Source organism: Pteronotus mesoamericanus, unplaced genomic scaffold, assembly GCF_021234165.1.
Source record: "Pteronotus mesoamericanus isolate MK-2021 breed Mesoamerican mustached bat unplaced genomic scaffold, CSHL_Meso_final contig_84, whole genome shotgun sequence".
NCBI classification, from domain to species: Eukaryota; Metazoa; Chordata; class Mammalia; order Chiroptera; family Mormoopidae; genus Pteronotus; species Pteronotus mesoamericanus.
Window position 1 is genome coordinate 1,336,267 of NW_026555267.1, and position 24,873 is coordinate 1,361,139.

Genomic DNA, 24,873 nt, shown 5'->3' on the forward strand with positions numbered 1-24,873 from the left:
TTTTTTTTAATTTTTAAATTTATTTTTTCTATTTTTCCATTTGTATTACAGAAAAAGCAAATCTTATTCTGAAAAAAAATACAGTATAGATTTTGAAATTACACACAACTCTTTTTAAGAATTTGTGTGTATAATGCATTACTCACATTTACTATTATCACCAGCACTTACGGAGTGACACACCACCTCATGGAGAGAAAAAATCCCTAACAATGCATCAAAGTCTAGATGCAATTAACTTCCCTGCTGTTTTCATGCTGTTTCTTCAAGCAAGCAGTTTCTGAAATAAGTGACCAATAATTTTCACTGGAAGAAGTTTCCCACCTATGCAGAGTAGGTTTCCATAAGAGGTGACAGGGTGTCAATGAGTCAAGTCGTCATCAAGACAAGTTATATTCCAAAGGTCAGCCAGCACCAGCACCACCGCATCATCAGACCACCAAGGCGGAGAGGAACTACCACTGGTCGATTTGACATCTCTGGTCAACAGATTTGAGTGCTGTGGTATGCTAAGACCCTGTACACTAAGACACTGTGTCTTTGTGCTGACAGGATTTCAACTGCAATGGCTCCCACAGCCATTCCACTGCAGATGCTCATCCACATGCACACCTTAGCAAGGATCTCTTGGAATGTTCTCGACTTCCCAGACATCAAATTCTGAATTTTCCTTTCTGAACTCCTATTCCCTTTACCAAGAGGAAGGGAAGAATCAAGATGAGAAAACAGCAAGTGCAGAAGCCCAGGAGGAGGATCTAGCTGAGTATATTGTATTGGAAGAATGGAAGAAGAGCCAGTGCAGCTTTGACACGATGAACAAAGGAAAACACTGTACCAGAAACAGGAAAGGACTGTATATATCTCAGAGGGCCTAACAGGTCATGATAAAGATTTTGGATGTTGTTATTTTCATAAATTTTGCCATTCCCATGGTGAATCAGTTACATATAAATGAAACCCAAATCTATGTTTAAAACCTCATCTGCTCTTTCAAAACCCAGTATAAGAGATTCAACTGCCTACCTGCTAGGCAGCCTCTCCTAAATGACAATACATGCAAAGTCAAACACTATCTTTTTTCTCAAACCAGCTCCTTCTGCCTATTTTATATCTGCTGACAGACCAATCACTCATCCAGATTTAATATCTCAAAGCTATCTTTTATTCCTTCCTATTGTCCACTGCCACTAGATGCGGGCTCCACAGGTCCTCAAATCTCTAACCTACTCTTTCTATCCTGGCCCCACTGCTACTGCTCTAATTTACATTATCACCAATTCTTGTTGAAATTACTGGGATAGGCTAACCAGTTCTTTCCTCATCAAATTTACCCTATCTGATGTCATTTAGATACTTTTAAGACCACCAATAAGCAGATAAAATATAAATTAACTCAAGTTCTGACTTTAAGCCCCACTCATATATTTCTGCCTACCTAACGTATTTATAGCTAGCTTCATTCACATCTCAAATTTAACATGTCTAAAACTGAACTCCTGATTTCCGATCTTCCCTCCAAACCCCACACCTCCTCCTCCTATTCCTCTATCCACCACTCCCCTCTTAGTAAGTGGCACCTCTACCCATCCAACTGCTTGAGCCAGAAACCTGGGAATCGTCCTTGACACTTTCTTCTCCCTCAACTCCTACATTCAATCTATAATTAAATGAATTCTTTCTTTAACACACTTCCTAAATCCATCTACTTCTCTCCATTGCCTCTGCCGCCAAGTCCTACCTGCAAAGGTTCTTATTTAAGTGATATGAGGTGCAGCCCAGGCAGCAGGATTTTTAAAAGTTCCTCTGGCGATTCTAACATACCAGTAAGGGTGAGAACCTCTGCTCTAGAGCTTCTCCCACGAACCTCTGTGACCTCATTTCTACCACTTTCTCCTTTGCTCACAACTCCAGCCACACTGGCTGCCTTGCTGGTTCCTTGAATTTGTCAGGCACGTACATTCCTAATGGTTTTTGCTCTTGCTATTCCCTCTGTCTGGAGCTCTGATTCACGCCTTTACCTTCTATATTCAAACATTACATTTTCAGTGATTTAGTGAGATGGTTCCTGGCCCTTCCATCTAAAATTGTAACTCCACCCCAACATTCCCTATCTCTTTCTCCAGCTTTGTTTTTCTCCTTGGGACTTACCACTTTTTAACATACCATATATTTTACTTATCTTGTTTATATACTTTATGAAACCAGGGATTTTTGTCTGTTTTGGTCCTCAACTATATTCCGAGCACCCAGAATAACATCTCACATAAGGTAGATAATTAATATTTAACTCCACAGTGAGGCCTTCCCAGATTCGATTCCCCCAACTAAATATAATTTCCCTATTATTCCTCTAATATGGATTTATTCCTTTCCTTCATAACATTTACAGTCATTTATAATTATATTTATGTTTATTTGTTGAAGTTCCTTTCCTAGACTATAAATTCTATGAGAATAAGAACATTCTGTTTGGTTCACCATTTTACCGGGTATGGGAAAAGTAGGTTTACAGTTGTGTGTACATGAAACACAGAGTATATTCTTGTATTATTTCCTGTATTAATTTCCATACAAACAACTATAAACCTACTTTTGTCCCATAGGTTTGAGTATGCAAAAACAGTTTATCGTATTATAATTTATTGTTATATTATTTTTCATATAAACAACTGTAAACTTACTCTTGCCCCACTCTGTATATACCACTCCTCATGCTTAAGCGGCACAGGGTAACTATTTTAAAATATAGCCAATGAGCCCTGGCTGGTGTGCCTCAGTGGATGGAGTGCCAGCCTGCAAACCAAAGGGCCACAGGTTCAATTCCCAGTCAGGGCACAGACCTGGGTTGTGGGTCAGGTCCCCAATAGGGGGCATGTGAGAGGCAACCACACACTGATGTTTCTCTCACTCTTTCTCCATCCCTTTCCCTCTCTCTAAAAGTAAATAAATAAAATCTTTAAAAAATAGTCAACGAATAAAATAATAAATGAATGCAGCCAAATACATTTCTGATCATATTATTTTTCAACCAAAAACTTTCCAAGTCTCTCCATCACTTATCACATTAAACACGAACTGCCTGGCCCTGGTAGAAAACCTTCCGTGTTCTGGGCCAACTTACCTTCCTGTCTTACCCCCCATTATTCCATGCATCTTTTGCTTCAGCAATACTTAGGCTAGTGAGCCATTTTTTTAAAGTTATTTACACTGTTCATTATTTCTGGCACACACTCAATACTACTAAGAATGCATTTCTCCACCTCCACATTTTTGTTCATGACTCCTTCTGCCTGAGTTCCCTCCCCATTTCTGCCAATTAAAATTCTAGTTTTCAAAATACCTACCCTTCAAAACCCAGATGAAATGCAACCTTCACAAAGACGGTCCTGACTCTCACCCCACCTTCCCCAATGGAATGACCTCTTCCTCTTCTAAACACTCAAATGTGCTATACTGGTTTAATCCCCTACTCTTTTGAGTACATACCCTTCTCCCACCTTTTACAAAACTTTTTGTTTATGGTTAATAGATATTTGTTGAAATGAAGGCAGTGAACACCATTACTCCTTTCTGTCATAAAACATTTAAATTGGGAAGGGGGAAGTTACAAGGCTGGAATGTTACTCCCTTCTATGCCTTTTCTGAAAAAGCAAGATCTTCCCAAATGGAATTTTTAGAGCTCAGATTTTTAAATGTATTCAACTGCTTGAAAAAAAAATGTTAAATGCAATGTGCTACTATGATGACATAAATTTCAGAAGCTGTATTAAAATGAGTTACCATAAGATTATCACATACTTGAAAGAACAGCTAGGTGAACATCTGAATACCTTAACTTCTGTTGTCTGAAAACAGTAATTACTAGAAAAACATTGTTGTTCAACAAGAAATCTAAAACATTTTAAGATCTTTTAAAATACCCCATTCATTTTTACATCACATTAGTCACATCCTAGTAACCCAGTAAAATTCTACCATGAAACGCTAGTTATACTTCAAGTTATAGACTTATGTTTCCCTACCCACAACCTCTCATAAAGTTGTGGTCCCCAAAGTGTAGTCTGTGTATCCCTGGAGGTCCCTTTCAAGGAGTCCATGAAGTCAAAACTATTTTCGTAATACTAAGAAACTGTTTGCCTTTTTCATTATGTTGACATTTCCACTGGTGGTATAAAATCAATAATGGGTAAAACTGCTTATGCCTTAGCATAAATCAAGGTAATAGCATCAAACTGTACCAGTGTCATATATTTTTTACCACCATATACTGATGATTTTTAAAAAGTCAATTTCACTTAATATTTCTGATGAAGCAATAAAAATTATTAACTTTATACATCTAAACTCTTGAGTACAGGTCTTTTTAAATATTTGGTGTGATGGCCCTGGCTGGTGTGGCTCAGTTGGTTGGAGTGCCGCCCCATAAACCAAAAGATTGTGGTTTGACTCACAGTCAGGGCACATGCCTAGGTTATGGGTACAGTCCCCAGTCGAGGTGCATATGAGAGGCAACCAATGGATGTTTCTCTTTCACACTGATGTTTCTCTTTCTCTCCCACTTCCTCTCTCCCTCCCTACCTTCCCCTCTCTATAAAATCAATGAGCAAGTCCTCCGGTGAAGATAAATAAGTAAATAAATAAATATTCTATGTGAAACGAGAAGTATGCAAAAAGCACTTCTGCAGGATACTCAAGTACAATGATTTTCTCTAGGAAAAGCACATGTGACTATTTGAGTTGTGAGCTGAACTGCTTTTTTCACAGAACATTACTTTTACTTGGAACAAAACACAAACTAGTTATTCAGACACTGACTATTTAGCAGACATTTTCTTGAAAATGAAGTGAGTCTGTCACTTCAAGGAAAACAACTGACAGTATTTGTTGCCAATGATAAAACCTAAACCTTTAATCAAAACTTAGAAATTAGGAAATCTTGTGGCTGCTTGACAGGTTCCAATAGCTTTTCTGATGAGATGGGTGGTGATATTAACTAACGTGCAGGGTTTTCTCTTCAATCCTCACTGGAGGATATATTCATTGATGAGAGGGGGAAGAGAGAGGGAAAAGTGGGGAGGCGGGGGGGGAGAGAGAGAGAGAAAGAGAGAGAGAAATGTCAATGAGAGAAAGATTGATCAGTTGCCTCAGTATCCACCCTCCGGGGATCCACCCACTGGGGATCAGATCTGCAACCTTTTGGTGTATGGGACAACACTCCAACTGAGTCATGCAGCCAGGGCAACTAAGGTGGCTTTTTGATATGGCACCATAAAACATGTCATTTGGAAGATTTGCCTAACTCAATGAACCAATGTTTCCCAAGCAACCAATGCATGATACTATAAAATCATATATAGGTAAAAGGTCCATTCAAAGTGCAAGACATGTATTTTAATGTAACAGTAACATCGATATGATTTCAGATTCCACACTGCCTAAGAAAGTACCATTTTTCAAGTTTTGGTGTAGTACCATAGAAGAATATGCACAACTGTCTGAAAATAGTCCTCCTTTTTCCAACTACATCATTTGAGGCCGTATTTTATTTATATACTTCAACCAAAACAATCTATCATATCAGACTGAAAACACAAGAAATGAGAATCTAGCTGTCTTCTATTAAGAGGATATTTAAGAGATTTTCAAAAATGTTTAAAAAAAGCCACTCTTCTCACTAATGTTTTAAAAAGATTTTTATTTATTTTTAGAGAGAGGGGAAGGGAGGGAGAAAGAAAGGGAGAGAAACATTGATTGGTTGCCTCTCACACGCCCCAATCTGGGGATCTGGCCCTTCCAAACTGGTGACCTTTCGGTTTGCAGGCTGGTACTCAATCCACTGATCCACACCAGCCAGGGCTCACTAATATTTTTCAGTTATTTACATAAAAATACAGGGGTCGGCAAAAGTAAGTTTACAATTGTAATACCAATAAATACAATAATTAATAAATAATAATACAAGAATAAACTGTTTCACGTACTCATAACTGTAAACCTACTTTTGCCCACCCCTGCATATTATTTATGTTAACATAAGATAGACTTTAATAATCAGTATTTCTAAAATGTTTTCCATTTTTATTTCTAATTTAGTTCATATCAATAGATATAAGCCACATAAACAAAAGTTCTTGGGGTCCCCAATAATTTTTTAAGAGTATACATAGTCCTGAGACCAAAGAGTTTGAGCCCCACTGCTCTGAAAGAATCTCCCTCTTATTCTTGCCACTCCCAACATTACTGTTTGTACCTAATCTCCCTTCCTCGTATCCTCAACCACAGTTGAATCTGGGACAGATATCTGGCCCAAGAGAAATCAAGCCATAGACCGACCAAATCAGATATCACTCAGGAATCTGAATTACGTCTCAGGGATACTGAGGTCTATTTATGGTGGAATACTAGAGTCTATTAACTCTTATTGCTAAAGTCCTTGGAACTGCTTTTGTTCCAGCCCTTTCTGAGGCTTGACTGTTCAGCTTTTCATTGGATTCTGTGACAGCTATTTCCTCTTGATAAATTTTTTATATGAGCTATTTTAAATACATTTTTTTTCCTCCATTTGAAAGATCAGATCCCTATATAAAAATAAAAACCGCTCCCAAAAAACTAAAAATTAAATGGAAATTGTAGGTTCATGCAGAACAAGAGAAAAACTTGATCAGCTGCTAGGTAAGGGAGGCTTAATTTTTTTTTTCTTTTTTTGGAGAAAACCACTCTACGTATCATGTCAATATATTTTAGACAGCACATGGCTTCCATTAAAATATACCAATCTGACAAGGGTTTTTCAGAGAAGCTGATAAAGAAAAAAAGAACAAGGTTAGGGAGACTTGTTCTACCAGACATGAACAATTACTACAAAGCTACGATAATTAAGTACACAAACAGACTAATAGTGCAGGGTAGAAAATACAGGTACACTCACTCATATATTTGGAAGCATAAAGTGGTAGGGGGATTAATAAATGATGTTGGGGTCCCTGGTTAACCCTATGAGAAAAAAACTAGATCCCTATTTCACACCAAATACCAAAATAAATTCTAAGTGGATTAGAGACCTAAATGTAAAAAGCAAAACTCTGAAACTTTTAGGAGATAATATAGGATGTAAATATAACCTCAGTATAGGGAGTCCTTTATTCAGAAACAAAAAACACATACTACAAAGGAAAAACATAATAAATCTGATTCTGTTAAAATTTAAAACTTAGTTTCAGTATGATAAAGTTAAAAAAACAAAATACACTCATTAGGATGACTACTATTTTAAAAAAACAAAACAGAAAATAACAAGTGTTGTGGAGGGCGTAGAGAAATTGGAATCCTTGTGTACTGTTGGTAATAACATAAAATAGTGCAGCCACTACGTTAGAGTATGGCAGTTCCTCAAAAAAAAAATTAAAAATAGAATTATCCTATGATTCAGCAATTCCACTTCTGGGTATATGTCCAAAAGAACTGAAAGCAGGGTCTCAAAGAGATATGTTTACAATGTTCATAGCAGCATTATTCACAATAGCCAAAAGATGAAAGCAATCCAAGTGTCCATCAACAGATGAATAAACACATACAACGGAGTATCATCCAGCTTTAAAAAGGAAGGAAATTCTGACACTTGCCACAACATGGATGAATCTCATGGACATTATGCTAAGTGAAATAAGCCAGATACAAAAGGACAAATACTGCTCATATGACGTATCTAAAGTAGTCAAAATCAGCCCTGGCTGGTGTGGCTCAGTGGACTGAGTGCTGAGTGCTGGCCTGCAAACAAAAGGGTTGCCGGTTCCATTCCCAGTCAGGGCACATGCCTGGGTTGTGGGCCAGGCTCCCCAGTAGGAGGCGCTCGAGAGGCAACCACACATTGATGTTTCTTTCCCCCTCTCTAAAAATAAATAAATAAAATCTTTAAAAAAAGAAAAAGGAGTCAAAATCACAGAAAGCAGTACCTGTTTCTAAACACCAGAAAAGAATTACATAAATCTCAAATTAAGGAGATGAATGATTACATATACATTTTTCTGACAAATAAATAGGAAGAATCAGAGGCTTTCAGAAAACTACTGCAAGCCCTTCTTTGATGTAGAAGGTCCCATTGCAAGATTTATGCCAACAGCTTCTTAAAAAGGAAGAGTCAAGAAAAAAGGTCTTCGTGGTCAAATAAGGGTTACTGTCTGCATGTTTAATCCCCACTCTGAGGTCTGCATCCAGCTCTCCTAAAGCGGCATGACCAGCTTTGCCACACAGAGCAGGTAGGCAACTCCTGCTCTATTAAAACATGACCATAGCTGTTGGAATGAAGGCCCAAGTATTTCCTAAAGAGGCTATACTTTAGAATACTTAGAATCTTTTTTCCCCATAATGAGAGTTTGTCAAAAACAAAAGTAGAAGAAACTACTGGATCTTAGTAACAAATGTGTCAGCACAGCCTTTTGGAGTGATTCACCACACCTGAAAACGAACACAAGAAACAGGTGTGCTTCCCTCAATACACAACCCGAATTTAACATGGAGCCAGTATTGTTTTGTGGAACCAGGTTGAGAATAATGTTATAATGTCTGGAATTAAATATGACTAGATGGTGGAAAGAAAAACAAATTTCAGATAAATATCAGAATACTGTTATTGTCAGGCTTTGAATAATTTGAAATCAGGTTATTCAAATAAGATTACTCAAAATACTCCTACTTCACAGGAGTCTAATAAAACAGTTTCTGCTAAGGTAGGAATTAGTCCAGCCCCTAAAACCAGCTTCAGAATGCAGTTCCACTGTATCTTTCATTTGTATTAATCTTTACTAGTGTGATAGAGTTTCAGACAACACTGTGGATGCACCAACATTTCTCCTGAGTCTACAGGACACAGCAAACCAAAGGGTCACACTATTCGATTCTCAGTCAGGACACATGCTTGGGTTGCCGGCCAGGTCCCCAGTAGGGGGCGCTCGAGAGGCAACCACACATTGATGTTTCTCGCCCTCTTTCTCCCTCCCTTCCCCTCTTTCTAAAAATAAATGAAAATCCTAAAAAAAAAAAAAGAAGTTTCTATTAAAAAAAAAAAAGGAAACCCACAGGATTCAGCACTGTTCCAGACCAAGACAGCTAGATATTAGAGCTCATGACCTATCTGAAAATTTTCCCTAATTAACAACAATTTGTCTCACTGCTTTTTCATTCTGAAAATCTAGTGATAATGGAAAAAAATATGCTATTACAGCATAATCTTACATAACACTCCAACTGTCTGGAGAAATGCATGTAAATTGAGGAAAAGAAAGACAAATAAAATACTTGTGCATGCATACACACACAAACACACACAAAGGTGTTTTTATGTAACAGTCAAAACCTCACATCTCCCAGGAAGCTTATAAACACAATTTCTGTCTCCAAAGTTCATTTTGTGTACCTTTCATCTCAGAAAAAAAGCAACGCTGCTCATGAGAGAAGAAATTCCCCAGTGTCTTCTACAGTTAGCCTTGTATTAAGGTGGTAGGGGAGTGTAAGGAAGCAATGCTCTCTTCAGAGATACTACCTGTCTTTCACAAAGGATATTCAAGAAAAGAAATCCGTGAAGTCTAAGATCCAGAATCCAGCAATGCCAGTGGCACAGAAATGAGTCGAACACTAGGTGCATTGTGTTAAAATAAAGGCACCTTTATTTTAGAATTTGGTTCCAGAAGCTCCATAGGGAGATAAACAGCACGATTTACTAAAAGGGAAGAAAATGTGATACACACAGACACACACACACATGCACGCGCACACACAGAGAAAGAGAGAGAAAGAGAGAGAGAGAGAGAGAGAGGCACGAGGGTCCCACATGTGGGACAAGAAAATACAAAGCATGCCACAAGCGTCTTGTACTAGAGGGCAAGGAAGTGCTCATGCACCAAGCTTTTAGGGCTTCCACAGGCCAAATATAGGACATCTTGAACATCAAAGAAAAGTAAATTTTGATAAAGCATAAAATAAATTAAAATCCCCAAGTCTATACTGATACTAAAAAAAAATAATAATAATTCACCACCATTAGAGGTGATTACTGATACTAAAATAAAATAATAATAATTCACCACCATTAGAGGAGATTACATCTCCTTACTCAGAAAATTGTTAAAGGGAAAATTAAGGATTTACTTGAACTGTTTGGTAGAAATTATAATTTATTCCTAACTGATGTGGGAAATTTTACAGAATATTGGGGGAATGAGAATTAGAAAATTACCATTTTGCAACAACCAAAGAAATAACTGGCCAGGATCATCATGATCAGGTGAAAGGCTGCTGGAGAAGTGTAATAGTATAGTGTCAAAGTGTCACCACTCTGCAGATTACTTGCTAATTACAAAGGAAAAAAAAAGTCTTTTCAATAGAGACGCATGGTTATTTTTCATCTTAAAAAAGTGACCAAACTCAGCAACAACAGTGAAACATTACAACATTACATTTCTCTTACCCTCATAGTCACGTCAAAGTGATGCACTACAAGGTACAGAGCAACACCTATGAAGTATTTGTATCAAAATGTTTAACATAATTCTAATCAAGCCTTTAGACTTCACTGCCAGTTTATAGGAAATACAGGAATAAAGGAACAAATTAAATAAAACTATGTGAAAACAATCAGAAAATCCTAGAAGTGACATATTCTATAATACAAATGGTATTAAGAAATTACTGCTAATTGCCATAACTATGGCAATGTATTGTAAGAACAATTAAGTAAAACAATGTATTTTAAGAAAAAGCATCTAACATATTCAAAGTACTAAAGTATTAATGTCGTACGTGTGATGTCTGCAATATAAAAATTTATATATATAAACACACATGCACCTATTTAAAGCAAATATAGTAAAATGAGAACAACTGGCAAGGGTGTTCAACCTTTTGACGTCTTTGGGCCACACTGGAAGAATAAGAGGTGTCTTGGGCCACATATTAAATACACAAAGACTCGTGAAAACTGATGAGCAAAAAAAAAAAAAAGGCTTTAAGTAAATTTTCAATTTTGTGTTGGGCCGCATTCATAGACATTCTGGGCCACTGGTGGCCCACAGGCCACGGGTTGGACACCCCTGATAGGGATAACTGATATAAAGATCATAACTGTACTATTCTTTCCGTTCTTCTGTACATTTAAATTTCTTCACTTAAACAATTGGGTGAAAAAAAAAGTGGGGCTCAAAATGCACTTCTTCCAGGAAGGCATTCCAAATGAACTCTCCTAAAACTATTAATCCTTTGTTAACAAAGTCCTCTCAGCATAGAACAGTGTATTAATGTTCCTGTTCTGTTTTCTGTTCTTTATTATTTCATATACTCAATAGATCTGGTTTTCCAACAGGACTGTAAGCTCCTTCAGGAACATTTTTTCATGCTTTTCTATTTCCTCACAGTTCATAGTGAAGTATTTTGCAGCCACCAGACTTTTAAAAAGTAGTAGTACCTCCCTGGCTGGTACGGCTCAGTGGATTGAGTGCCTGCCAGCGAACCAAAGGGTGGCCGGTTTGATTCCCAGTCAGGGCATATGCCTGGGTTGCCGACCAGGTCCCCAGCAGGGGGCGCTCAAGAGGCAACCGCACTCTGATGTTTCTCTTCCTCTCCGTCTCCCTCCCTTCCCCTCTCTAAAAATAAATAAATTCTTTTAAAAAAAAAAAGTAGTAGTACCAATATTCTGTGTAGGTACTCAGTAAAGTACCTTAACTGAGTTGGCTTTTCAGTTCCTCAGCAGAATGGCAGTTCACTTGTATAAAGCAATCTGAGTCACAGATATCAAAAGATCCTACCACTTCACTTAGGGACTTAGAGAAGTTGACATATAAAAACTGGCATCTAAAAGTTAAAGAAATTAGAATACAGGTTTTGCATGTCTTCCCAGCACTGTCATGGGTTTGGTGTGTCCAGGCATACGACTTCACTCCCATGACATGATTTTTCAGTTGCATACTATCTTCCACCACCACCCCCATCTGCAAAACAGTGACAGTATTTATCCACAACTCCTGGTTGTAATAAAGCTTAACAAGCTACATAATGAACTTTAAAATCTTTAATAAAAGACTGCACACAGATAAAAAAAAGTGACAGTACAGTGTTAGTGACAAAACAGGCAGGCTCATCCTCTGCTGTTAGGTATATAAATTCATACAACCTTGATGGATAGCAATTTAACAATACTGAACATTAAAAATGCCTATATCCTCTGATTCAGCCCTTCCACTATGAATTGACCCAACAGGCACCCATGTACATAAAAAGTACATATAAGAAATTAATCACAGCTCGGGAAACAACCTAAGTATCCAAAAAGAGCTAAATGAATCATGGTACATCTATACAATGGAATACATGCCAGCATTTAAAAAGAGGTATTCTGTGTACTGTATTAACTGATGGCCGAGATATATTAAATAAGAAAAGCAAAATGCAGAATAATATGTACAGTTTCTTGCCATTTGTTTAAAACAACAATTAAAAATAAAAGCATCAAAGAATATATAACTGTGTATGCTTGTTCAAGCATCGACCATCTCTGGAAGGGCAAATAAGATACAGGTAACAACAATTTCCTTTGGGGAGAGTAACAAGATCAATAAAAGTAGGACAGTAGAAAAAGGATTTTTCACTTTTTCTGTGTACCTTTTGAATTTTGTTTCAAATGTTTGTAAATGTGTTACTCGTTTTAAAGAGTTATTTTTTAAACATGGCTCTGCACCAATAAGAATGATTTAACGACACTACTCATCTTAATCCTAAAAGCATGTTATCCTTTGGTATCATAACAATTTTAAATGAGGCTTCAGTGAATTCAACCAAATGAAACATTTCCAGATAAAAACAAAGCATCCTAGAAGATAGAAGCCTGCCAAGAAGAATGGACATTTATTATCTCAAGAGTTTTACTTCAGGGTTTTACCAGAACCTGATGAAAGTCTGGACATAGACAACATTAACCACTAGGAACAGCTCTGAAAGAAGTAGTCACTGAAGTACCAAATGGACACCAACCACGCCCACCCTAAGTGTTAACACTCCTCATGTTCACACAAGGAAAAAAAGATGACTTCTCCAGCTCTTTCCCAGGGCAAGGAATGATATATGCCCTCCAAATTCCTGTTTCCTCAGTGTCATCTCTTGGCTCCACTGTAACCATGGCAACATAAAACAGCACAAAAGACAGCTGAACCACGCAAAGGCTACAGTTAAATGGGAAAGTGAAAAAAGAATATACCCATATACTTTAAGGTCCAAGAACATAAGGTCCTAGAATTAAAAATGGCAGTCAAAAAAGCCTTGAGAGAAGAACACTGAAAAAAGAACACAAAAGAAAGAGAACAGAAAATAAGACTTACTAATATATCCCATTCCCAGTTATCCAGATAGGAGACAGAGTTGGCAAAGATATCCGAAAAACACAGAAAATGCACCCCGTCCTGCCACCCACACCCCCCTCCCCCGGGCGCCCAACAATTTGGCTATTCATCCGAGTGCTATTCAGCAAACCTTCTGTTTGTGAGGGTTTATCATTTCCTCACCCGATTCTGGTGACACAGGAAGAGAAACAGCAAAGTATGCAAAAGAGTGGCAACACGGGAGCAAATTAAAGGACCATGCATAATCTGCCACCAGGGCCTCGATCACTGAAATATTACTGTAGTTTAAAGTTTCTAGTTTCAAATTGCTGTTTGTAACTTGCACTCTCATTACCTAGAGTTAAAACCTCCACTGGATAAGTTATTGTCCACCAGTAGTTTCAGATTGCTTTTGTTTTCATGTGATGTTCACAGAGCATCAATAATGCACACAGCTAAAACGAAAGCGCTCAAGATTTTCTTTTACAAAAAAACAAACAAACAGGTAAATAGGTCACACAAATAAGAGACCCGGAGATGAGAGAACCTTGGTATCTTTATTTACAGCTACAACTCTAAACCTTCCTTGTGTGCTCTTTATCTATACCTTATCTACTTCTGTGAAAATAATTAAGAGTTTTGCTAAAAGGAAACTCCCCCTTACTTTCTTTTTTATGACCCTTAGTCCTCCTCAAAAATCCTTCCAAAATCCCCTGCCAGAGTAATTGAATGGGTTTGGACTCCTATTCCAAAATTTAGGGGATATCTGCATTAAAGGTAGAGCATGATGATGGGAGCAAAGTAATGCTAGAACTGTAAGTTGTAGTGACAGTTTCAAAAGGAGGGTCAGAGTGGGGCACGTTGGCTCCAGGAAGCGTTTGTAGCCTGGGAGTCTCTAAGGCAACACCAGATGCAAACCGTGCTCTGTCAATAAGTCCCTCAAATAATTTAAATTCTTCCTTTTGGATAGGAGCAACAGGATCACTATCTGGCTGCAAGTCTAGCCCATTGCTGAGGAAGAACGCGGGCGCGTGGTCAAGGGGCTCTTTATCCCGCAGGTCCCTGCAACACAGCGATGCGCATGCGCCCCGAGGGCAGCGAACAAGCACCCCAAGCTCGTTCACACTCGCGCATGCGCAGTCACCCATCTCGCCGCAGGCGACAGCTCGCTATTTGGCAAGGGGGATGGGGCTGGGAAAATGATGTGGGGGGGGCGCTAAAGGCAGGGGGCGCGTTTGTGTCTCCTGAATGCTTGGGATTGAGAGAAGAAACGGTTGATTAAGCTCTGGCATTCACAAGTCACGTAACCCGGGATGTGGGAAAAGAGGTAAAAAAGAGTAAGTGTGTGCCTGGAGGAGGGGGCGGGTGGAGGGGGGGGGTCAATCACCTCTTAAGGGAGGCGCCCCCTACTCCGACAGGACAACCCTCTCCCTCGACTCTCCTCCCCCCAACTCACCTGAGAGCGGCGGCAACAGCTGCTGGTCCCCGTCCCCCTGCGCTCGCCTCATACTGTCCGCAACATCCGGGACCTGCGGGACCGCCGATACACAAATACACACACTCTCTGAACGCGCACACTCACACACACACACACACACCGACACACACCGGCCGGGGCGTCATGGCGTCAGCACGTCGACGCAGCGAGCGCGCACCCGCCGGGCCCCACCCCGCGCGGCCTCCGCCCCCTCTACTCCCCCCGCACCCGGGTTCTCCTGCCCCTCCTCCTTCTTCCTCGAGACTCCGCCTACTTTCCCCTAGCGCGCATGCGTCCCAGGGATCGCACAGATCCCGGAGATTTGAAGGGAAGGAGGGGCCTTAGAAGAAAGAGGCGGGAACTCGTAGGGGGTCGCGTGCGGAGTCCCGCAGGATGCTCCGAGGTGCGAGGATCAAATAGAGGCAAAGCGAGGGGAGGGGAGGCGTGGGCAGTGTAACAATAAAGGCATTTAACAACAGCAACTTATATTTGCAAGAAATTTATGAATTACCAACAACTTTTACATGCATTACCTCGTTTTTTCTGTCAGGAAAATGGTTTTTGGACTTTATGATAATGCTAGAGATTCTTTTAGTGAAATTTAGTATTTAGAAACAAAAATAAGGAGGACCATGCTGGGGCAGGGAAGGCAGGCATGTAAGTGACGACTGGAAAGAAGCTGATTCAGTGATAATTTGTTGTCTTGGACACCTGGGTCCCCAGTTGGCAACGTGTCCTAGCTCCCAAGGGTCATCAGTGATTCCTGAGTTTAGGGTATCTTGGCCCTGCAAGGAAAAATAAGTCATTTCCCAGTTACAGTAATAATATCAGGAAATGGGTATTTATTATTGCTACAATTCTTTTCTTTAGCTTAAACTTTAAAAATTAGTTTTACTGAATCCAGCTAAATAATCCAGAGCAGGCATTGTCTCTTACATACTGAGACAGTAGCATTATGTATATGCACACACATAGACACACACACACACACACACACACACACACACACACACATGCAGATGCCTAAGGAGACATTGGACCCACATGAGCAACCAAATGTACCTGTAGGGCATGGGGTGACAAAGTGTGGGCCCTGCCTTGGGAAAAGCTTCTGGAAGACCTACTGCTGTGGGACTGTCTCCTGGAGATGGTGCTCACTGTCTCCTGCCACGAGCAGGCTGGCGCCAGGTGGCTGGTGAGTCTGTTTGGCAAGGAAGGCTGGGAGCACCTGGGCAAAGCCTCAGGGGTTTGGAAAGAAACCCCTGACAATACCAGGCTGCCTTCCACTTTCAAGTACGTAGGCAGACCCTCCAACCCCACAGCTTAAAATGTCCTAGGAATCATGGACAAAAAACACCTCAACCCCCCTAGAGCTTGGCCAAACCGGATTTCAGTAAAAATGATCAAGATATGGAGATTCTAAATTTGCACCCATCCCTCTTGAAACAAAAAGAGCTTTTGTCACCTATTAGGCTGATGCTTGAAACTTTCCAATTAGATTCCACCCAACATTACTATCAACAAACAGTCATTCCTTCAGCTGAAGCCAGCGAGATTTTTAGTCCTTGTGAAAATGCAAAGCGCCCCACAGGTAACCCAGTAACCAGCTACTAGTAATTGACTCCTGGTGTCATGAGGCTGTGGGTTCTTGACTTTAGATTTCATAGGACAATGGGGTGGCGGGGGGCGGGGGGAGTACTCACTCCTTGAAGGGAGGGGCATGGAGGTGGGGAAGGGATGCAAAGCAAGAAAACAGGAGGCAGGGACAACACACTTTAGCTACCTTACAGGTTGGGCTAATCATTACAGGTTAGTCAGATTCATCCTGGGACCTGGGAGGGGACTCCTCCGGGGCTAGTGAGTCTGCCAGCAACTTGTCAAGGCTGGCCTTGAATCCCCAGAGATCTGGGAAGGACATGAGAGTCCCGTCCACATCTGTAGCCTGATGCAATAAGGCTCCCATTCTACTGTGGGGACCACACTACGCACCTGAGAGGTGATCCCACCAGCCTCTGGACAAAGGACTTTGATTTGGTGTAGATCTTATTAAATGACTGTAGACGTCCTTGGAAGCACTGTGTGGAAGAATTTTAAACAGCTTCTCCTTTTTAATATGCACTTCCTCTTTGGTTTTAATTATTTTGTTCCTACATTTTCCCTTTCAATTTACTAAAATCTAGAAATGTAATTAGAGCAGAGGCTGGGCTCAGAGAAAGCTGCCAGGATTTCTACAACATGATTAAATATACTAGGCATCCCTTTAGTGTGGGACTGAAAAATAGGATTCTCATTATCATCTTTCCTTATCCAGGGAAGAATCGGCACCACATACAGATACGGATTTATTGAAAACGCAGCCCTAATTAAAAACTCACCCAGCCTCTTGACAAGGTCTGAGGGGGGTGGGAGAGTGCAGCTATTTCATTATTTCCTCCATTCACTGTTTTGTTGTTGTAACCATGAGAAGAAGCCCCCCTCACAACTCTGTTCTCAGAATAAAATTCTCTCCTCAGGAGGGACTTAATGAGGCTTTTATCTATGCAACAACAATCAAGCTTACAATGGCACCAATTCAATTCACTGCCCCTTGTGACGGTAGGAAACATGCAGAACTCATTTTCTTAATTCCAAAACACAAATGACAAAGTGTTCTTTGGCCATCAGGAACCAGGTCTGGGCTAGGGCTGTGTCCCAAATGACCCTGAGACGTCTGGTATTTATTCAGCCAACAAGGACTTTCAACTCCATTTTACAGTCTGGTAAGCAAAGGCATTGTTTCCCTCGAAGCTGTAGGGAGATAAAGATAGACAGAATGGGACGGAAGATGAGTAAAACTCCCATTTTGATTGTAAGCACTGTTGGAAGATGAAGTCCCCTCCTCTCCATACAGTTGTTCAGATGGCCAGTCAATGAATGCCCGGCCCAATGGCCTGCCATGGTGGAGCTCCACATGGAAATCAGAGATGGACAGGCAGGAAGATCCTTAGTAGGGACGTGGTCCTGTGCTCTGAAGGTCTCCAGTCTAAAGAAACAGAGACAGATGACACACCCTGGAACAGAGGTGGAAGACATGCCAAGAACACATCAATGAAGTTACGCTGGGGCCACGATGGGGTTAATAGAAATTAGCAGTGGAAAAATATTTATGGATGGATTAAATTTCACACTGTGGCTTAATGAGTGAGATTCAGCCTCAGTATCTGGAGACTTAAGTTCAAACCCAGCACTGACACTGTAATATAAACTTGGACAAATGTCTCTGAGCCTCAGTTTTTGCATCAAAACAATGGAGAAAGTAATGCCCAACATATCATATTGTTGTGAGAATTAACTGAGATAATATTTGAACATAGCACAGTCCCCAGTAAAGAGTAGACCCCGCTGATTTATGGAGACGTTGCTGAATGTGGCTTCTTAGGGTAAGTGTTCGTACAGTACCAACTGGTCTTCGAGCCCCACTCTAATCTGTGTACCATGCTCATTCTTTTTCTCTGTGCCCCTTTTAGGGGACCATGAAATCAAGGAAACAGCATAGACTTCTCAGCCAGAGCAGTGCCACTTGCTAGCTGGCATCCCTGAACAAGCTCTTCGATTAGGGAGTCTGTTTCCTCACAGGTTGGTCAGAGTTTCTGGTTGCAAGAACTGCACCAACTCTGCCTATATCAACCAAAAGTGGAATTTACTGAAGAAACATCTCTGGCTTCCAAAATTGACAGGAGCTAAAGAACCAGACCTGGAAATTCGGCTGAAAAACCAAAGGCTAGTAGAGGAAGAACAATCTTCTTTAGCAGGCCACTCTGGCCAGGAGGTCCAACGGCTGGGCCTGCCCCAAAGTGCCACCACCAGACACGTGGTCACAGCTGCTGCCACTGGGAAGGATTCTAACCTTCCTTCCATCTGTGTGCCCCATGGTCAGCACCTTGTTGGCCGATCCCAGGCCACATCCTGAGACCTAACCACCATGGTGGGCAACAAAGAAAGATCTTGCTGCCCCGGTGTCTACTGTGTAATATCCGATACTCCTTCTCACTGACATTATCTATCGCAGGGGACTCATCCCAAAGAGGAAGCCTGTCAGATGCTGGACTGCCAACCCTCCCATCTCATCTGTGAAATGGGGCATTCATTACAGGGTAGTAAGCAGCATGGAACGACATGACATTTGTTCAAAAGTGCTTGGCACTTAAAAGGCATTCTGTTACCTCACTTCCCTCTTTAATAAAACAAAAAGCTTGGAATGGTGTAGTTACCTGAGGATTTGATCAATGTCCTTATAGTTATTGACATTTCTGAGTTTTCAACCTAGAAAGATGGCTAGGAAACATGTTATCTGAAGAGTAGAGTAGCTGGTAAAGAGACAGCAGTGGGAAAGAGAGGAGAGGAAATGGTAAGTTCGAAAGTGTCTAGCTTTTCTTTGATTTCTGTCTGGAATTGACAACACAGCTCCATCTCTGCCTGATTCACCTTTAAAACAGGCCTAAAAATTGCCTGAAGTCGTTGCTTCAAAACAAGCTGTTAGCGGATTAACATTTGTTTTCAACAAAGAATGTATTACCAAATACAGATTTTCACCATTATGAATTATTCCCAGTGGGTATTTTTGGTCTTATTCTGATTGGGATTGATCTACCACCTGTTGGCATTTGCCCTAAAATAACATTTTCCTAAATGTAGATAATTAGTTTAGCATAAACATTTTTTTTTCTCTTCCTCAACTCAAATAGCAAATACTTTGAATTCTACAATTTTAGATTACCCTAGCCATGGCTCTACTTTATCAAAGTGAATTGATTTCAATGGAAAGTTTACTCTACGTTTGAATCCTATTTTGAAAAGGGAATTTAATCTAAAATTCAATTATAGAAGGTCTGTGCCAAAGTGAACAGTCAACTAGCACTTACTGAATGCTCCCTGTGTACAGAGCTCTACCTACCTAACCACAGGAGAACGCAGAAGAAATAGAAATGTTGTCCCTATTCACAGAGTTTTCAGTTCCCGAAAAAAAATAAAATTCAAAACTGGAAGGAACCGCAAAGATTCTCCAACCCAGTGGCTTTTTAATGGTACTTGCTTCTCAAGCTCTGGGCTTCTGAAAATTTGTCTCAAGGGCTCCACAGCTGGTCAAACGGGGCTGGGGTAGAACAAGCCAAGCCAGTCTGGTTCTCTTGCCATTCATTCAGGCCAGAAACTAGGTGTCATTCTTGCCTCTTCTCTTTCTCTGATACTTCACATCTAATCCATCAGAAATCCCTGTAAATTCTCGTTTCAAACCCTCCCACTTTGTCTGTCTTCCCTGTCCTATCCGTGTTCTAGCCATGATCCCCTTTTGCCTGAACCACAATGAGAGGGTCTTAATTAGGACCCTAGAGGATTCCTAATTCTTTGCTTGGCCCTCAATCCCTTCTTCACTCAGCACCCAGGCCAATCTAATTAAAACTTAAGTCACATCATGCTGACCCCTGCTTAAGACCTTTAAATGGCTTCTCGTGGTACCAAGAATAAAATCCATAATTTGTACTGCCCACAAAGAGCCTTGTATTCAACCACGTTTCGTGTCCCTTCCTCCCATCTTCACTTTAACCTAGGCATCTATCAATGTCTAGAACTGATAAAACCCGTCAGGCCCTTTCCCTTCACGGGCCTTTGTACTCACTGCTCCCTCTTGTCTGCAACACGTCCCCCCCTAGCTCTTCACCTCGGTGGTCCTGCCTCTCCTTTCAGATCTCAGTTTAATTTTCACATCCACAGAGAGCCTTCTCTGACCACCCAACTAATCCAAAATAAGGGCCTTCAGTTATTTTCTATCAAGGTCCTCTGTTTACTTCCTTTACAACACTAATGACAATTTGTAATTGTTCTGAGTATTTACTTATGTATTATCAGTCTCCCCTCCTCGTTTGTCAGCCTCACAGGGACCTGTCTGCTTTGCGCCCCATAATGTCCCAGCATTCAGCACAGCGCTGACACATAGAAGGTGGCTAGTAAATAATGAATGAATGAACAAATGAACGAAAGCCCTGGTCTTATCTGGAATGTGAGAAAAGGCTGAAATAGAGATCCAAAGCCTGAGGGGAAGGTTAATAAGTAAAGGGTGTGGAGAAAGGGGTAAGGAAGGAAAGCAGCCCAGAGAGCAGGAAGTTTTTTAGAAACTGAAGGAAAATTTGTGTGACTGGAGTAAAGGGAACAAATGGAAGTCTGTGGGAGGTGGGTCAAAAGGGTTAGGCAGAACCAGCCAGCATCTCTCGCCCAGGATCCGTTCCAAACCACAGGAGAGCTCGTGGTAGGAGAAGGAGGAAGTGAGTGCTGGAGGCCAACAACAAAAGACCTTTGCTCCTGGTTTTCCTTCTACCTCTTCGGCAGCTTGCTTTAGCCATCCTTTGAATATCGGCTTTCCTTGGATCCTGTTCATTTCCTTTCCTCTTCACACTGTCCTCACTTGCCTTGAGATCGCTCATTCACTCTCACAGCTCCACTGCCATCCATCTGCTGAAGAATATTCCACATCTATCTTGAGCCAGGTCTTTCTCTTGAGCTCTAGACTTACACACCCAATTACCAACCCAACACCTTCAGTTGGATGCCCCGTAGGCACTAAGAGTCAGCAGACTCAAATCTCGCTTCTCCTCCAGTGATCTCTGTCTCACCAAGCAGCTCTAGCCTGGAACTGGGAATTATTCCTGACTTCTCAAGCCCACTTCTAATCCACCACCAGGTTCAGGCAATTCTATGCTTTAGTTATCTCCCAGCTCTGCCTACTTCCTTCCATCTTCTTGACACGTCCCCAATTCTTCCTTGGATCATAGCAGCCTCCTTACCTGCCTCTCAGCCTCTGGTCTTTCCCCCCTTCAGTTCATTCTCTGCTCTGCAGCAAAAGTGAGCTTTCTAAAATGCCAATCTGCTCCAGTCACTTCTTTGCATACAGCCCCTCAATGGCTCCCCTTTGCCCTCTAGATACTCAAGTCCACATTCCTTTACAGGAGAGAAAGGCTCTTTTGCACTGACCATGCCTCGGCCTCTAAGGGATCTCTCTTAAGCCTCCCAATGCCGCTGAGCAATATGGTTTCTAGTCATACACAGAACTACTTTCAATTCCCTGAGTAAACCAAGTTCTTCTTTTTTGCTCACGCTGTTACCTCTTCCCAGAACAGTCATCTCCACACCTTCCTCTGTCCCCACCCCCACCTTCCCCAGGTTAATTCTCTGCTGAGTCTCCAGGCTTTGATTTACCTATACGTCCCTCCAGGAAGCTGGGCATTTCCCCTCCCACTGCAATATCGCCTGATTCTTGGTTGCCCGATACCCTCTCTGTGTTGGGGACAGGGATTCCTCTTCTGTTTTGTCTATGGTATTTCCAGCACCAAGCAGCATTCCTGGTACATAATAAGTATTCAGAGAAATGCTTGTGTGATGAATAAATGGATGAATGAGTGAAATAAATACTCCTTTCAGGAACTTGGTTGCTGGAGTTTCATGCACAAAAGCGTCCAGCAGCTTCCTCTTCCTGCATCCACTGTTCGACCACAGGCTGGTCAGCAGGCTGGTCAGCAGCCTGTGAGAACTCTGAACACTGGCCCAAGGGGCTCCTTGACTCACACCCGGTGCTGGGAGCCTGGCCTTGCCTTAAAAGGCCACCTTATTGAAAAGTGCCTATGATGGCATTTATGAGCTCTATTTTTATCTATGTTGAAAAAGTCTCAAAGTTAATCCCCAAGCCAAGGACATGAAACTCAGGAACGTGGATGAGCAAGGAAGCATCTATGAAATGCCTGTGAGTCACAGCTTTGTTTTCCATGGCAAGGGCCTTCATTCCTTTCCATCACTGGGTCCTTGTTTCTAAGGACTGTCTGACTCTAAAAAGCTTTTGATCCCATGTTCATTAAAACTAGATCCTGCAGCCCTTAATGGTCTATGAAATGGTGTTGTCTTCCCTTAGATTCTCTTAGCTCTGCTGGGGCCCTCAGAGCAGAACACAGAACGGATTGCCAAACATCTCCCAGTCTACTCAGACGAGCTTTCCACCTCCGTCCCTGAATAGATATGAACTGTAGGTGATAGGTAGCGCTGCTACAGCCGCAGGAAAGAAGGAGGCAGGGTGGCCAGAGGAGAGGGCTCCCAATGAGTCTGGCCAAAGAAATAATTGGACAGAAGCTACAGAAACGAGGAGAGTAACCCAGCAGGGCTGGCAAGCGAGTGGAGGGCCTGTGCCAGGGAAAGGATTTGCCATCAGAATGGCGGGAAGGGAGGAGGGAGTGTGGAGAGAGGAAAATGCCAGTGAAGGATGGAAGGAAGGCAGGAAGGGCAGGCAGGAGTAAGCAGGAAGCAGCAGCAGAGATGGAAAGAAGTGAAGAGGAGAGAGGGAACACGAATTCCTTTTAATCCGAGTGAAGTAATTTGGAAAAAGAGAATGTTGGAGAGTCAGACGGAGGCCCCAGAGAAACAGCCCTGCTCTCTCCGCCACAGTGTATTAGACCTGAAAGCCACTGGGGAGTGTATCAATGAAAGTTCTCGCTCTCAGATTCAAGGTACTGACTTTGCCACCATCCCTGCCTCTGGGAATTCAGGAAAGATGGATTTTGTCCAAGGGCGCTGGATTGAAGCCACTGTGGAATCTCTCTCCCCTTTCCCTTAGCAAAAGCCTAAACAATTCAGGGTGCACGCCACACTGTTTCTGCACTTTCCCTCATTCCCCCTCCTCCCACCAGCACGCCCCCCCAGCCCAGGCTCACAGCTGCCCTACGTGCCTGTGCCTCTTATGGGACAGGGACCAGGTTTGGAGCTTGAAGTCTGGGCCACGTCAGCACTGCCTGGAAGAACGATTGCTTCCTGGAAAGTCTTGCTTCAAAGCTTCTAGCTGGCCAAGTGCTGGTGGGAAACAAGAGGGACACTGGAGGCTGGAGGTGGCTTTGGCTTTCAAGATATCGCTCGCTAGAGAGAGGATCATGGGATACAAATTTCCATAGTCTATCTTAACAAGTGATTCCAGTGTACTTCAGGCTATCCAATACCCTCTACCCTCTCCAATTCAGAAAATTGCATTTTCCAGGCCTCACAAGAGACTTCAGAGCCAAGATGGAGGCTCTGATTCCTAAACGGTCTAGTTACTTCTTCTGAAAACTAGACAAAATATAACTTTCTAAGCCTCGGATGTCTGTTTTCCAAAGATGTGTCCTTATTCATTGGGGCAGCAAGAATACATATGGAATGCTCTGTGTGGGCTCAAGGCCGCAGCCTCTCTTGATAGAAAGGACAGGCTACCAGTAGGAGAAACCAGCAGGCTGCTTCAGCGGTTGAGCTCCTGCTCTGTCTCCGGGGCAGCGGGGAGGTGGGGGGAGGGGGGAGGCTGTGACAGGCAGTCTAAGCCACCCCCACCCTTCTCTTTAACTTGGCAGTTCTGATCCCCAATGCAGGGTGAAGGGTCATATTGATGATCTCACTTTGGACACGTGAGAAGAGAAAGCACTTTACTTTGCCCCCCGCCAACTGCTTGCTATGCAATGGGCACTCTAGCGGGCAGGCAGTGGGTGGCAACAGCTGCCAGATACCTTCCCCCGAGGATGTATCAGTTGGAGCCAAAAGCCTGTATAAGCTCCCTCTGATCTCTGCGCCAGGGACCACAGGCCCTGGAAGGAAGCCAGGTGTCCACCATGAGCCTTGCATGCCTCTCCTCCCTGTCCTCTGCCACGAATGGGGAGGGTTGGCTTGGGAGCCCACCAAGAAAGGGGCTGGTGGTTCTTAGACACAGTTTTCCACTGTCACACTTGCTAACATGGGAACTCACTCTCATGCACACGTGCACACTCAGAAATAACTAGTTTCAGGCTTTCTTGTTCCATGTACCCCACACCCAAAGCAGCTGGAATAAAAACTCCCATCAATAAACTTGTTCTCGGTTTGCCTCCTTCCTCCCTCCCTTCTTTTGGCCCTTCCACGAGCATTTATAGATGTTTGACTGGCACCTACCATGTGCCAGCCACTGTGTTAGGGGCTAAAGACACAAGAACACAGTCTCAGGGGAGAAAGTATATATGAATACTA

The 24,873-nt window shown here is 42.0% G+C and overlaps 1 protein-coding gene across 4 annotated transcripts in view; it reads right to left on the reverse strand.

Annotated features, from left to right (window-relative positions):
* Positions 1-15,015, reverse strand: part of SPOP (speckle type BTB/POZ protein) — a 70,108-nt gene extending 55,093 nt beyond the window's left edge. For all 4 annotated transcript variants that reach the window (XM_054585374.1, XM_054585373.1, XM_054585376.1 and 1 more), the window contains exon 1: positions 14,818-15,015. The gene's annotated coding sequence lies outside the window, so the exon portion shown is untranslated. The remainder of the gene's footprint in view (positions 1-14,817) is intronic.
* Positions 15,016-24,873: the final 9,858 nt, after the last annotated feature.